We start from the raw sequence: 13,710 nt of genomic DNA on the forward strand, positions 1-13,710 counted from the left end.
ACAGAACCCTCAGAGTTTAATCTAAACTTTAGAAGTAATGGGAAGATTAAAAGTATGATTTAAAATGAGACTTTGAATTACAGTTGCTCCTAACTTAAAGGCATTAGTTTAGCAAACATAGTGACATCAAGATTAAAGACATATATTGATATATTGGTATTAGAGAACAGTAAACATGGAATATTTTATTACCTTCTAATTGACATGCTGATAATATCAAGCAATTTGCCTTGAAACTGCAATTTAATAAGATTCAAATCTTATAAACATGTATTTGACCCATTCAAAGATGTAAAACAAGGTGTTAATAAGTAGTTTGATTACTGAGGAATAGCACTTTAACCAGAGTGTTACACAATATGTACATATATTAGAAATGAATATGTTCTTTTGTTGTAAAATTATTATGGTTCTATTTTTTACCAACAAAATGATGTACACAAGTTGTTTTCACAGAGTTTGCTGCATGTTTTAGAATAATGCATTATGGGCACTGGCCTATTTTCTGCTTTTTAAAACACTGTGTCTCATGCCTTTGCAAAGCCCTTGCACTTCCTATTCCCTCTGCTTGGAGCTTCATTTTCTTGGATATCTTCATGATTCTTTTTCCCACTTCACTCAAGACCCTGCTCAAATATGACATTATCTGAGAAGCTTTCCCAGTACCCTCTCTAAATTAGTACATCCTTCAGTCCTTCTCTTTCTTGCTTATTTTTCTCAATAGTGTTGATCCCCAGTCATATTTATACCCTGCCTCCTCCTGTAGAATGTGAGCTTCTTAACAGGAACAGTCTATTCTGTTTTGTTGTTCGCTGCTGTAGTCTCAGAAAAGTGCCTGGAAAATAACAGATATCAAATATTGTTTGAGTAAATAAATGAATGAAAAAATGAGTGAATAAAGGGGCACACTCAGGTTTTATATATTTCTCTACCCTATTTCAGACAACTGAGTGTATATTAGCTTACTAGTTTGTACCTGCTAGTACCAATGTAGGGATCAGGTCGAATGGTTCAGTTAGAAAGAGGCACTTTCTGTGTTCAGTATGTACCTGAGTACAGGTCTGCATGGTTAATAACTGTGGCGGTCCATGAGGAGAAGCTCTCTGAAGGGCTTTGCTTAGGTTAACTTGGACTGAGAAAAAGTCATACTCAGTGCCCCGGATTTTTACTTCTCAACATTGACACTTACTCCACTCATCCTTCTCCATTGGTAAAGTCCTCACCATGGTTACAGCTTGGTGCAGTGGTGGTGTGCAGGGTAGATGGATAGAGCTGCACTTCACACCTGTTGTGATTAAGAAACTCTGAGGATGGGGCCTAGCAATCTGTGTTTTAGTAAACCCTCCATGTGATTCTGACGCACTCTAAAGTATGAAGCAATTAGCCCATAGTATCACAAAAAGTAATTAGTGCTTTTAAATTGTTCACAGAATGGTATTTATTTACCAGTTATATTTGAAAAAGAAGTCCCTTCTTTAAACAACAATTCCCTTGAAGTAATAATGACTGAGAACTTCTCCAAATTAATGTCAGACATCACACCACAGATCCGGGAAGCTCAGAGAATACCAATCAGGATAAATGCCCCAAAACCTTTATACCGAGGCATATTATATTCAAACTGCAGAAAATCAAAGATAAAGAAAGAATCTTGAAAGAAGCCAAGGGAAAAAAAACACCTTACCTGTAGACAGACAAAGATAAGAATTATATCCAACTTCTCCTCAGAAATCATGCATTCAGGAAGAGAGTGGAGTGAAATATTTAAAGTGTTGAGGGAAAACTAACCTATAATTCTGTACTCTGAAATTATCCTTCAATAGTGAAGGAGAAACATTGCAGAGAATAGATAGTGGGCCTCGATTACACACTTTTTGGGTAAACTGATCAGATGGCAGCTTGTAGTCAACCTTAAGGACAGTGTGTCCTTGATCAACCTGATGGGGCAACAAATAAAGAATTTTTCGTTGATAACGGATTTCTCAGAAACTCTTGTGAGTTTAGCATTGGAACCAACATGACAGGTTGTTTGCATATTGCGTATCTGCTGAGGTCTTGCTATCAGCACCTCTACCTCACTTAGGACAGGGCTGATACATTCCTTTTCTTTATTATTATTTTTTATTTTTTTCCTTTATTTATTAAAAAAAACTTTTTTAGTTTATTGAGGTAGCATTGATTTATAACTGATACATTTCTGTCATTAGAATTTTTTAAAAAATTTTATTCACTTTATTTAAACAAAGCAAAACAAAAAACTGTTCAGCCATTTCTTTTACCTCCGTACCCCCTACCTCTTGTAATCACCAGTCTGTTTTCTGTGTCCATGAGCTTGGTTTTTGTTGTTGTTGCTTTAGATTCTACATAGAAGAGAGATCATATGGTATTTGTCTTTCTCTGTCTGACTTATTTTACTTAGCATAATGTCCTCAAGGTCCATCCATGTTGTGACAAATGGAAAGATTTCCCTTTTTTTTATGGCTGAATAACATTCCATTGTGTGTGTGTATGTATGTATGTATACCACAGTTTCTTTAGTATTTATCTATTTATCTATTGATTTATCCATTTATCCATTAATGGACATCTAGGTTGTTCCCATGTTTTGGATATTATAAATAATGCTGCAATGAACATGGGGACTCGTATATCTTTTCAAATTAGTGTTTCCATTTTCTTCAGATAAATACTCAGAATTGGACTTGCTGGATTGTATGGTAGTTCTCTTTTTAGTTTTTTGAGGACCCTCCATACTGATTTCCATAGTGGCTGCACCAATTTACATTCCCACCAACAGTGCACAAGGGTTCCCTTTTCTCCACATCCTCGCCAACACTTGTTATTTCTTGTCTTTTTGATAATAGCCATTCTAACAGGTGTGAGGCCATATCTCATTGTGATTTCGATTTGTATTTCCCTGATGATTGGAGATGTTGAGCATCTTTTCATGTACCTGTTAGCCACCTGTATGCCTTCTTTGGAAAAATGTCTGTTTACATCTTCTGCCCATTTTTCAGTGGGATTGTTTAGGGGGTGTTTTGCCATTGAGTTGTATGAATTTTTTAGATATTTTGAATATAAGCCCAGTGATTTAATTATTCATGCCTATGTAATGAAACCTCCATAAAAATTCGGAAGGACAGGGTTCAGAGAACTTCTGGGTTGGTGAATACATATGTTGAGATATGGAGAGAGTAGTGCACTTGGAGAGGGCAAGGAAACTCTGCCCCCCTTCCCATATACCTTGCCCTGTGCACCTTTTCCATCTGGATGTTCATTTGTATTCTTTATCATGTCCTTTTATAATAAACTGATAAACATAAGTAAATTTTCCCTGAAATCTGTGATTGCTCTAGCTAATAAACTGAATCCAAAGGGGAAGGAGGTCATGGGAACCTCTGATTTATAGCTAGTTGGTCAGAAGTACAGGTAACAATCTGGACATGTGACTGGCATCTGAAGTACACGGAGGGATTCCTTGGAATCTTCAATCTGTTGGTCAGAAGAATCAGTGTTAACCTGGACTTGCGATTGGCCTGTGAAGTAGAGGGCAGTCCTGTGGGTCTGAGCATTTTACCTGTGGAATATGATTCTATCTCAATTCTGATAGTGTCAGAATTGAGTTGAATTATAGGACACCCAGCTGGTGTCCTGAGCATTGCTTGGTGGTGTGGGACCCCTCCTCCCCAACATGCACACACATTCATGTTCAATTGGTCTCAGAACCATTTTACATTTGTAAATAGATAAGAGCATATATTTTTAAGAGCAGAGGTTAACAACCATTATCCCCTAACATTTACTTTGTTTAAATAATCAATATTAAAATATATCTGCTAATAGTTTACAGCTTAACTCTTTGTCCATTGTGGCAGTAGAAACTGTAATCCTGTAACTGAGTACTGATTTGTCTGACTCAGTGTTGAGTCAGTATGGACTGACTCAGTATTGACCGAGGTCTTAAGTGTCAAGAGCCATGAAATTAGCGTCAAGTCCCTTAAAAATGTAAAAGGGTTGATAAATCACAGCACAGAGAGAGAACGTTTTTTTTTCTTTTTGGGGCGAGGAGAGTTGTTGGTCTTGAATTTGTTGACTTCAGTGACTGTTCTTTAATTTATTATATATATTTTATAATTTCTTTATTCCTTAGCTGAATGATAGACATATATATTGTTTCCATTTTGTGGCTATTATGAAGAAAGCCTCTACAAACATTTATATACTAGTCTTTTATAGACATATGTTTCTATTTCTCTGAGGTAAGTATCTAGGATTGGAGTTTCTGAATCATATGGTAAGTGTATTTTTAATAATTGATCGAGATATAATTCAATACCATAAAATTCATCCATTTACAGTATATGACTTAATAGTTTGCAGTATTTTGATAGATTTGTGCAACCATCATCACAATCTAATTTTAGAACATTTTCATTGTCCCCCAGTGGGTATGGGATGTTTCTATTAGCAGTCACTTCTCACTCCCCCAGCACCAGGAAAACACCAGTCTACCTCATCTCTATGGATTTACCTATTCTGGATATTTCATGTAAATGGAGTCATATAATAAATATCTTTGAGGCTGATTTTTTTCACTTATTCCAGGTTCAGACATTTACAAATAATATTCCATTATACGCCTGTACCACATTGTGTTTATCCATTTATCATTTGATGAATAGTTGGATTGTCTCTACTTTTTGGCTGTTATAAATAATGCTGCCATGAACATTCATGTAAAGGTTTTTGTGGACATATGTTTTCATTTTACTTGAGAATGACATAGGAGTGGAATCTCTGGACCATATGATAACTGAATGTTTAACATTTTGATAAATTTCTAAACAGTTTTCTAAAGTGCCGGTACAATTTTACTTTCCCACCATCAATGTGTAAAGGTTCCAGTTTGTACACATCCTCAACAACACTTGTGACTGGTTTTTTAACTATAGTCATTAGGTGTGTGTGAAGTAGTGTTTTATTTGGGTGTCAATTGCATTCCTTAGTGACTAATGGTGTTGTGAATTCAGTATTTTCAATTTGTAATACTTTTTCTTCAACTTTTTCTTTTTATTATACTTTAGTATGTGATAATATAAGATCCTCTTACCCCTGTCCACAACTGTGTTCTTCTAAAATTAGATGGTTTATTCGCTTGCTAGGTTTCCAAGGTTGGCATTGTAATGACAAAATTTGGAAAAAATAATACAGAGAAAACATTAAAGGAAACATATGACAAAAAATATTCAATGACTAATATTAAAAATATTAAAAAAAGAATCATAGGAATATTCATAATTGTAGTCAGTGCAATAGGGGACTCAGAACAATGAAAGCATATTATAGAATTTAATATGGATGTGACATTTTCAAAATCCATAATAAATATATTAGTTCATTTGGTAAATAGTGCTAGATCAGTTGGCTGACATTTTGTAATTAAGGTAAAGTTAACTCTGTACTATACACTATATACTATAAATGAATTCTAAATGTATGAAAAAGTATTAAGTATAAAAACAGACTATAAAATAACTTGAAAAAAATAAGTTAATCTTTATGTGAGTTTACTGTGATAATTCATTTTTTAAAACTCTAACAAGAACAGAAGCAACTGAAAATATTATTTGTTTAGCAAATATTTATTAAACACCAATTTATATGCCCAGCACAGTTCTGGGGATTAAAGATGCAGCAGAGAACAAAAAAGCCCAAATCCCTTCTAACATTGCAGTTATATTCTAGTAGAAAGAAGTTAGCTGCCTGGGCCTTGGAAATAAATCTAGTCTCTCTTAGGTGGCAGGTGAGAATTTTTTTGTCACTCCCAACATCTTCACAAGTTGATTAATTAAAACCCTATTATCTTTGTGATTGGAGCCCTTAGTTGCTCACTGAACTGAAAAAATAGTTTAAGAAATAGAATCATAAACAGTATATATACATATATGTATGTATATATGTGTATATACATATATAATATATATACACAAGTAATTTAGCATTTTTAAAATACAGAACAAGTACATAAGTAGATATACATCAATTCACCAACTGTTTTACCAGTGTTTCCACTCCAGTGATTTCCTATTCAGTCATCTTCTGTTCCTAGCCCCATGATCAGGACAAACTGTCAGTTACCATTTCTGATGGTCCAAGAAGGATCAGTGCTTGTGATATCACTGTAACAGGAAGTTAAGGAATGAGGCAGACAGCCAACCATCCTTTTCCGTAATGCTCAGAGTTATTGTATAGATAATTCATTAGGGGAAAGTTCGTATCTTTTTTTTTTCAGTATTTCATAATTTTGGCTGTAACATTAAAGTGACCTTCAGACAGTCCCAGACATTAGGTATCTGATAAGAATTCTTCTAATATTTAGCTTTTTTCAAAATGCTCTAAAAAGATTCACAAATATTATTCATCTCTTTGAAGGGAGGGAGACAAGACTCTTTATAAAATAGCTAGTAAGGGATTTTCAGCCTTGTGGAAGGAAAACATGTTTAAAATAGGACAAAATGAAAAATAGATTCAGCTAGCATCTTCTCTTCAATGTAGTGGACCACAGTTCTAATTGGACACTTGACAAAACCATGATTAATAATAATAATAGCCCACATTTGTGATATGCCAATTAAAGGTCTAAGAATTTCACATATATTTGTTTATTTAATCTTCAAAACAAGCAACTTGATCAGGTAACTGTTATTACTGTTATTTAATTTAAAAAAATAAATACCAAAGCAGAGAGGTTAACATATTTTCCTAGGTGAGGTTGTGGCTGGGATTTGAATCTAAGCGGTTTGACTCCAAGGCTCATGTTATGTAGCATTGTGTAATGCTGTTTCTTCAAAATATTAATTCTTCAGTAACTTAGATCTGTCCAGTTCTTGCTAATTCTTTTCAGCTATTCAGAGAGAGATCTTGTTTTCTTTTTCATCCACAGCAGTGGATTTTCAAATCTGGATTCCCATTGGAATCACCTGGGGAATTAAAAGAAAATTCTGATGCCGCCACCTCAGGCCAATTGAAATGGAATTTTTTGAGGTGTTGCCTGTACATGTGTAGCTTTTCAAAGCTCTTCAGGTGGTTCTACTGAACAGTGAAGGTTAAAAACTAATGTGTGCAAATACAGAAACAAGGAATAAGATTAAATAGTGCAGAAGTACCATATAACGTAAATACTTGTCCACCACAGGAAATAATATTTCCCAACATATACCTCAACTTTAAAAGAAGAAATTTATGAATAACATTGAGTTCTGAGGTTTTCTTCGTTTTGTTTTGTTGCTATCTGTTTTGATTTTACATAGCATTGATAGTCATTGCTCTGACAAGTGAGGTAATTATTACTCTCATTTCCTCTCACCTTCCTGCCTGAGTATCATCATTTTGTTAGATTTATTATACCTACATTGTCAATGCTTGTAACACGCATATCCACTCTATCAGTGTTCGACTGTGTGTCATTTTACCAGAGTTCTCCATTTTTAATTATTTTTGACTCAGCTGTTGGATGGTTGGATTTCATAATTATTTTGTCTTTCTAATTATCATTTCAGGGGCTCTAGTCTCTGAGTTCTCTTTGTAAACATCTTCATTTTATTTACATGTGAATGGCATCTTGACTGAGAATCAGACTTGGGAATCACTCTTTATTTTTCTCTGAACGCTATGGATGGTACTCCATTGTGTTATGCCTGCAAAACAGCTTTGAAAAACGAGATCAGCCTGATAACTCGTCCCCTATAAGTGAATTGCTTTCTTCGGCTTTAGACTTTTTATATTCTCAAAGTAGGTGAGGTGTTCAAGACTGTGAAACCTGTTCTAAAGCATTTCCTTTGTAAATTTGGCATATGACGTATTTTTTGTACTCCTTTTGAAGTGTAAGATATTGGTTGAAACTGAGCCATGAAGAGACTTTTTCTAACCTTCTATTAGCATAGATAATCTTGTATTATACCTGATCTTTTTCATATTTAATCTTAGAGTATATTCCACATTTCATCAGTAACTGTGATATTTACTGTAGGATTATTTTGCAGATTATGTTCATTGTGTTCTGGAATTTATATCCTCTCCTTAGTTTTGTAGGAATTTTTATCATGAATACTATAGAATTACCTAGATAGATAGCTAGATAGATATGTATCTATGCATTTTAATATGGTAAGTTAAATTGATTTTTAAATGTAAACTAAACTTGCAGTCCTGGCACAAATTCAATTTTGCCATGATAGCTAATCTATTTTTAATACCTTTCTAGAATTAGTTTACTAATATTTTAATTTTTTGCTTCAGTTTACAAGTGATAATTTGTAAATATTTTCTGTACATTTTAGTTTTTTTGTGTGTAAATCTCTGATTACTTGAAGAAGAGTCCCTCTTTTGTAAGGGTCTCTATAATAGTGAAATTGGTTGTTTCTTTAATTTTGTAGAATTTACTGGTAAAACCATCTGGGCCTGTTATTTCAAAAGGGATGATTAAATAACTAAATCAATTATTTAATTATAGTAAGATTATTCTTATTTTCTATTTTCCACTGAGTGAGATTTTGTAACTCACTTTATGAAATTAATGAATATCATCTAAATTTTTAAAATATATTAGCATAATATTATTAACCATTTGTGTCTGTTCTGTTCTATGTAGCTGCTATAATTTCTTTCCTTCTTACATTTGATATTGTTTTCTTACACCTTCTTGTATTGGGCTGGCCAAGAACTTTTTGGACAACCCAGTATTTCTAATCAGTCTTCTCCATAGTAATTATCACCCTGGTACAGAAGAGCCTTCACTTTCTTTCTAGTTTAATGATGCACCTATATGGAGGTTCTACCAAGTATTATATACATTATCTCAATCTCATGTGGCTGACCTGATAATTATTTAGAGTTCACATATCCTAATAAATCAACTGCCTTTAGAAGCAAGATGACTTCTACATTAAAGCATATATTACATGGCATTTCCAAAGTCTTTTAAAAAATAATTTAAAATGTCCTATGCTATCTGTTATGAATATAGGCACAAAAATCCTCAAAAATACTAGCCAACAGGATCCAGCAAGATTTTAAAAGAATTAAACAAAATTACTGGATGAAATATATCTCAGGAATGAAAGATTGGTTTAGCGTGTAAATACCAATCAATGTGATACAACATATTAATAGAATATAAAGGAAAAAAATGAACATTTCAAAGGACACGGCAATAGCAAAATCACATACCTAGCAAGAGATTTTAACAAGAATATATAAGAAAACATTTAAAACTCAACAATAAAAAAACAAATAACAATTAAAAAATGGGCAAGGGATTTGAATAGACATTTTAAAAATTAGAAGGTAAGTAAATGGCGAATGAGCACATGAAAAGATGCTCTATGTAATCAGTCATTAGGGAATGCAAAGCAAAACCACAGTGAGATAGCACTTGTCACCAACTACTATGACTTAAACTTGTCACCAACTACTATGACTTAAACTATTTAAAAAAAAAAAAAAGAAAGGAAGTCATATTATAGCAAGTATTGGTAAGGATTTATAGAAATGAGAGCCTTATACATTGCTAAATAGATTGGAAAACAGTGCAACCACTTTGAAAAACAGTTTAGTAATTTTTTCGATATATTAAAAGTAGATTAACAATATTTTCTAGCAGTTTCACTCAGTGGTTTATACTCAAGATAATTGAAAACATGTTTACACAGAAACTCCTATATAAATGTCTATAGCAGTGTTATTTATAATAGTCAAAAAGTAGAAACCACCCAAATACCCATAAACTCATGAATGGATAAACAAAATATGTATGTTCATAAAGTGAAATGTTATTCAGCCATAAAAAGGAATGAAGCACTGATACATGCTACAGCCTTTAACCTTGAAAACATTATGCTAAATGAAAGAAGCCAGAACAGAAGAGGATACATATTTTATGATTCCATTTCTATGACATGTCCAGAATAGACAAATCATAGTGACAGAAAGTAGATTAATTTTTTCCAGGGGATGAGGGAAGAAGGAAATGGGAAGCAACAGCCAATATGCTTGGGATTTCTTTATGTGTTCATAAAAATATTCTAAAATTATATAGTAGTGATGATCGCACAACTCTGTAAAAATAATAAACAACAATGGACTGGATAATTGAATTGGGTGAAATTTATGATATGTGAATTACATATTAATAAAGCCATTATAAAAATGTACTATTATAATACCTAAAATATTTATATAATAATTATGATATTCATAAAAATAAGTGAATGCACTTATTCCTTCAGTATATAAAATGATTCAGTTTTATGTGTAACAGCCATATCTCTAATTCATAATAATATTAGGACCAGCATTTTTATTAATATTTTAATATTTCTGAATATTTGGAGTGATATAATTGAAAAACAGATAAAAATATAACTTCCAAATTAGAATTTTAAAACATCTGTGAAACATCACTTGACTTTTCTGGTTCCTGACAAATGGGGACCAGATTAGACCACTGGTTCTCTCGCTAAAAAACAACCCTAGATCAACACTTCTCGGACAGTAATGTGAATATAAATCGCTCCGAGATTTTGTTAAACTGTTTTTATGTTTCAGTAGGTGTTGAGTGGGGCCTGAAAGTCCTCATTTCCAACAGACTTTCAGTTGATGAAGGTGCTGCTGATTCACAGAGCACACTTTGGAGAGCAACATCTTCGTGGGAGTAGAGAAGAGAGAGTAGCTTAGATCAAAGGAACTAACATAAAAGCAGAGAAAATCCTTGGCATTCCTAAGACTGTGGTACAGTGTAATGGGGGCTTGTCAGCAGCCTTGTGTATGAATGACAGGATACAGGCATGGGATCAGAGACAGGAGAAGAGCTTTGAAGTTTGGTTCTTACCTTTTCCCAATATTGTCCTGGAGAATTATGGCCAACCTATTCACACTTTGAGCAGCAACAGTCCATGCCAACAATTGTTTGACAAGTAATATCAAAGCAGTTCCAGGGTTATGATGGGATGACCAAAAATAGGTGCTGCTGGTTTCCACTCAGGGAGGTAGAAGACTGGAAAGAGCTTTGCTCCCACCCCTAAAATAACAGTGACAGCAAAAGCCATACAAAGCAAATTCTCAGTTTTTTTTTAAGCTCCCCTAGAAAGCTGAAGCTGGACGGCAATAAAGTGGCCCAAAGTTCAAGGAGGAGTAGGTGCTTACAGGAAGAAGTGGGATGATAGCAATTTTCTTCTTGTGGTAGAGATAGCTAGGTGCCGAGAAGAAGAGTTAAGGTGGTTGGTGAATTGGTAGAAACCTAGTGTACTCTGATGAGAGAGCATGAAGTCTCTGGGGGCCAGAGTTAAAGGGAGAGTCTGCATCCTCTTGAAGGTTTTTACTCCGCAAACCTCCCTGGTTGCTCACAGAAAGGACTGGAGTGAGTCAGGAGAATGTGCTCCCTGTAGCGCAGACCTGGGGGGAGGGGCAGGCAATTTGCCCAGATTCCTATATTCGCTGTAGAACAAAAGTGTTCATCTGTGGGGAGAAGAGCAACACATACTGTCATCCTTAGGGCCCTGGTGAAAGCTCATCGCAGCTTCAAAAAACCCTTAAAAACAAAAAACCCCACCTCTCCCCCTGGGAAGGAGGCTGGAATTTGACATGACAATCAAGTAGAAGATCCCAAAGAATCTACAGAAAAGCTCCTAAACTAGTATAAGTGTTTATCAAGGTTGTAGGATGGATATATGATCAGTATACAAAAATAAATTCTATTTCTATGTAATGGCAGTAAACAATTGGAATTTGAAATTATCTATATTTATACATATATATAATTTATCATAGCACCATTAAATTCTTAAGTGTAAACCTAACAAAATATGTGTAGAATATATGTGCTGAATGTTACGAAACACTGATGAAAGAAATCAAAGATAACTAGATAGAGAAATACACCATGCACGTGGTATTGGAAGACTCAGTATCGTTAAGATGTCAAAATGATCTGTAGATTCAATGTAACCCCAGTGAATATCCTACCACACTTTTTTTTGTAGATATCAATAAGTTGACTCTAAAATGCACATGGGAATTTTGGAAGTGATGAAACTTTTCTGTATGGAAATGTGATGGTGAATACATGATAATGTATCTCTCAAAATCCTAAAAGTGTATCTCTCAAAATCCAGAAAGAGTGAATGTTAGTGTATATATATTTTTTAATCAACCAAGACATAGAAGTAGTAATCCAGGATGGAATGCAGACTGTGACAAATGAATCTAACTGCGTTACAGATGTTTGACAACCTCACTGAATGTAATGGAGGAGAAAGGAGCTGACTTAATTCTCTCTTGAATATAGTACCATGACTGCATAATGTAGAACTAAAGACAAATAGAACTGTACATATACAAGTTACTCTAGTTTCTTACAGGGGGATGGGTTTGCAATTCTGAAAGTACTTTATATGTATACTGTGGCTCAACAAATAAGTAAATCTATTTTCGATAGTGAGAGCCATGTTTTTCACTGTTGAAAGAAACAAGTTAGAAATAGGCAAAGGGGGAAGGTCATAATGAACCCTGTGATGCTGGATTGCAGTTGGTAGAATTGGAAGTGACAGTATAACACTTAGGTTTTGCTATATTGTTATCTATTCATTAACTTCTAGTTAGGAAATATTTCATTAGTTGTCCTCTTGTGGTTGTAATCTTTCCTCAGTAAGATGTTAAATTCTTTCAGGGGAATTTCTATCCCTTGTCTGATGTCGGTACAAGATAAGGATGAGATACTTAGAGGTCACAGTCTATATCCACTGCCAACTGACTGTTTCACTATAAACTGAAAAGGCTAGTAAATTGCCTTTTTCAGATTTAAGTTAGAATTGTTGTTTGTAGTTCATAGAAAAATGAATTTTGGCTACAAATTGAGACCCTTTTTATTAAAAGCTGTGAGTGGCAAATATACATCAAGAAGTACATTTAGACTATAATTATTCAGACAACTAGAAATGTACATTTTACAATAATTACTTTGGTTGTATCACATCTTATAGCAGACATACAATTATTTATAGATTTCTGCCAGGAAAAAAAATACTTTCAAAAATATAGTGCAGAATGTTGTTTGCTATGTGTTAGTTGAAAATTCCTAGTGATCTTTGTTTGCTAGACTAATTTTGCAATAATATACTATAGAAATCCTCTAGAAATGTTCAATGTTGCAGCGTCTCAGATGAAAAAGTACTGGGCACTGTTTCTGTGAAATATCCGGGACATCTGTGGTTCCAGAGAAAATTAAGTCTTCCAGTTCCAGACGTAAAACAATCCTACTTTGTGAAGTCATATACATGTCATGAACATATCCCATCATGGTTTCTTCTTCGCAGAAAACGAGAATCAAGGGATTTGAGGGGGTTTATGAAGATCACCAATTTTTCCCCCCGTTTTCAGACAAGAAATTATCTCAAACCATTAAGAATCTAGGCCCTTTTGGAAACATTTTAAAAAAGGAAATGTCACATTCATCACAGCAATAATTTCTGATGTTTAAATCATCTTTCCTTCCTCCCAAATATAGGAGAGGTTTGTTTTTTTGTTTTTCACTAAATATCCAGATACTTTCACTTTTTTTCCCTAGTCTCAGTAACTGAAAGTAGTCGTACTGATAGTAGTAACTGATAGTAGTCGTCTCTGTAACTGAAAACTTCTTTTTTATGAAAACTTCTT

General features: G+C 34.0%; 1 protein-coding gene across 1 annotated transcript in view; it reads left to right on the plus strand.

Moving 5' to 3' along the window:
• The window catches only part of CFAP47 (cilia and flagella associated protein 47), a 460,447-nt gene that overhangs the window by 185,162 nt on the left and 261,575 nt on the right, over positions 1–13,710 (plus strand).

This window comes from Eschrichtius robustus, chromosome X (assembly GCF_028021215.1).
Source record: "Eschrichtius robustus isolate mEscRob2 chromosome X, mEscRob2.pri, whole genome shotgun sequence".
NCBI classification, from domain to species: Eukaryota; Metazoa; Chordata; class Mammalia; order Artiodactyla; family Eschrichtiidae; genus Eschrichtius; species Eschrichtius robustus.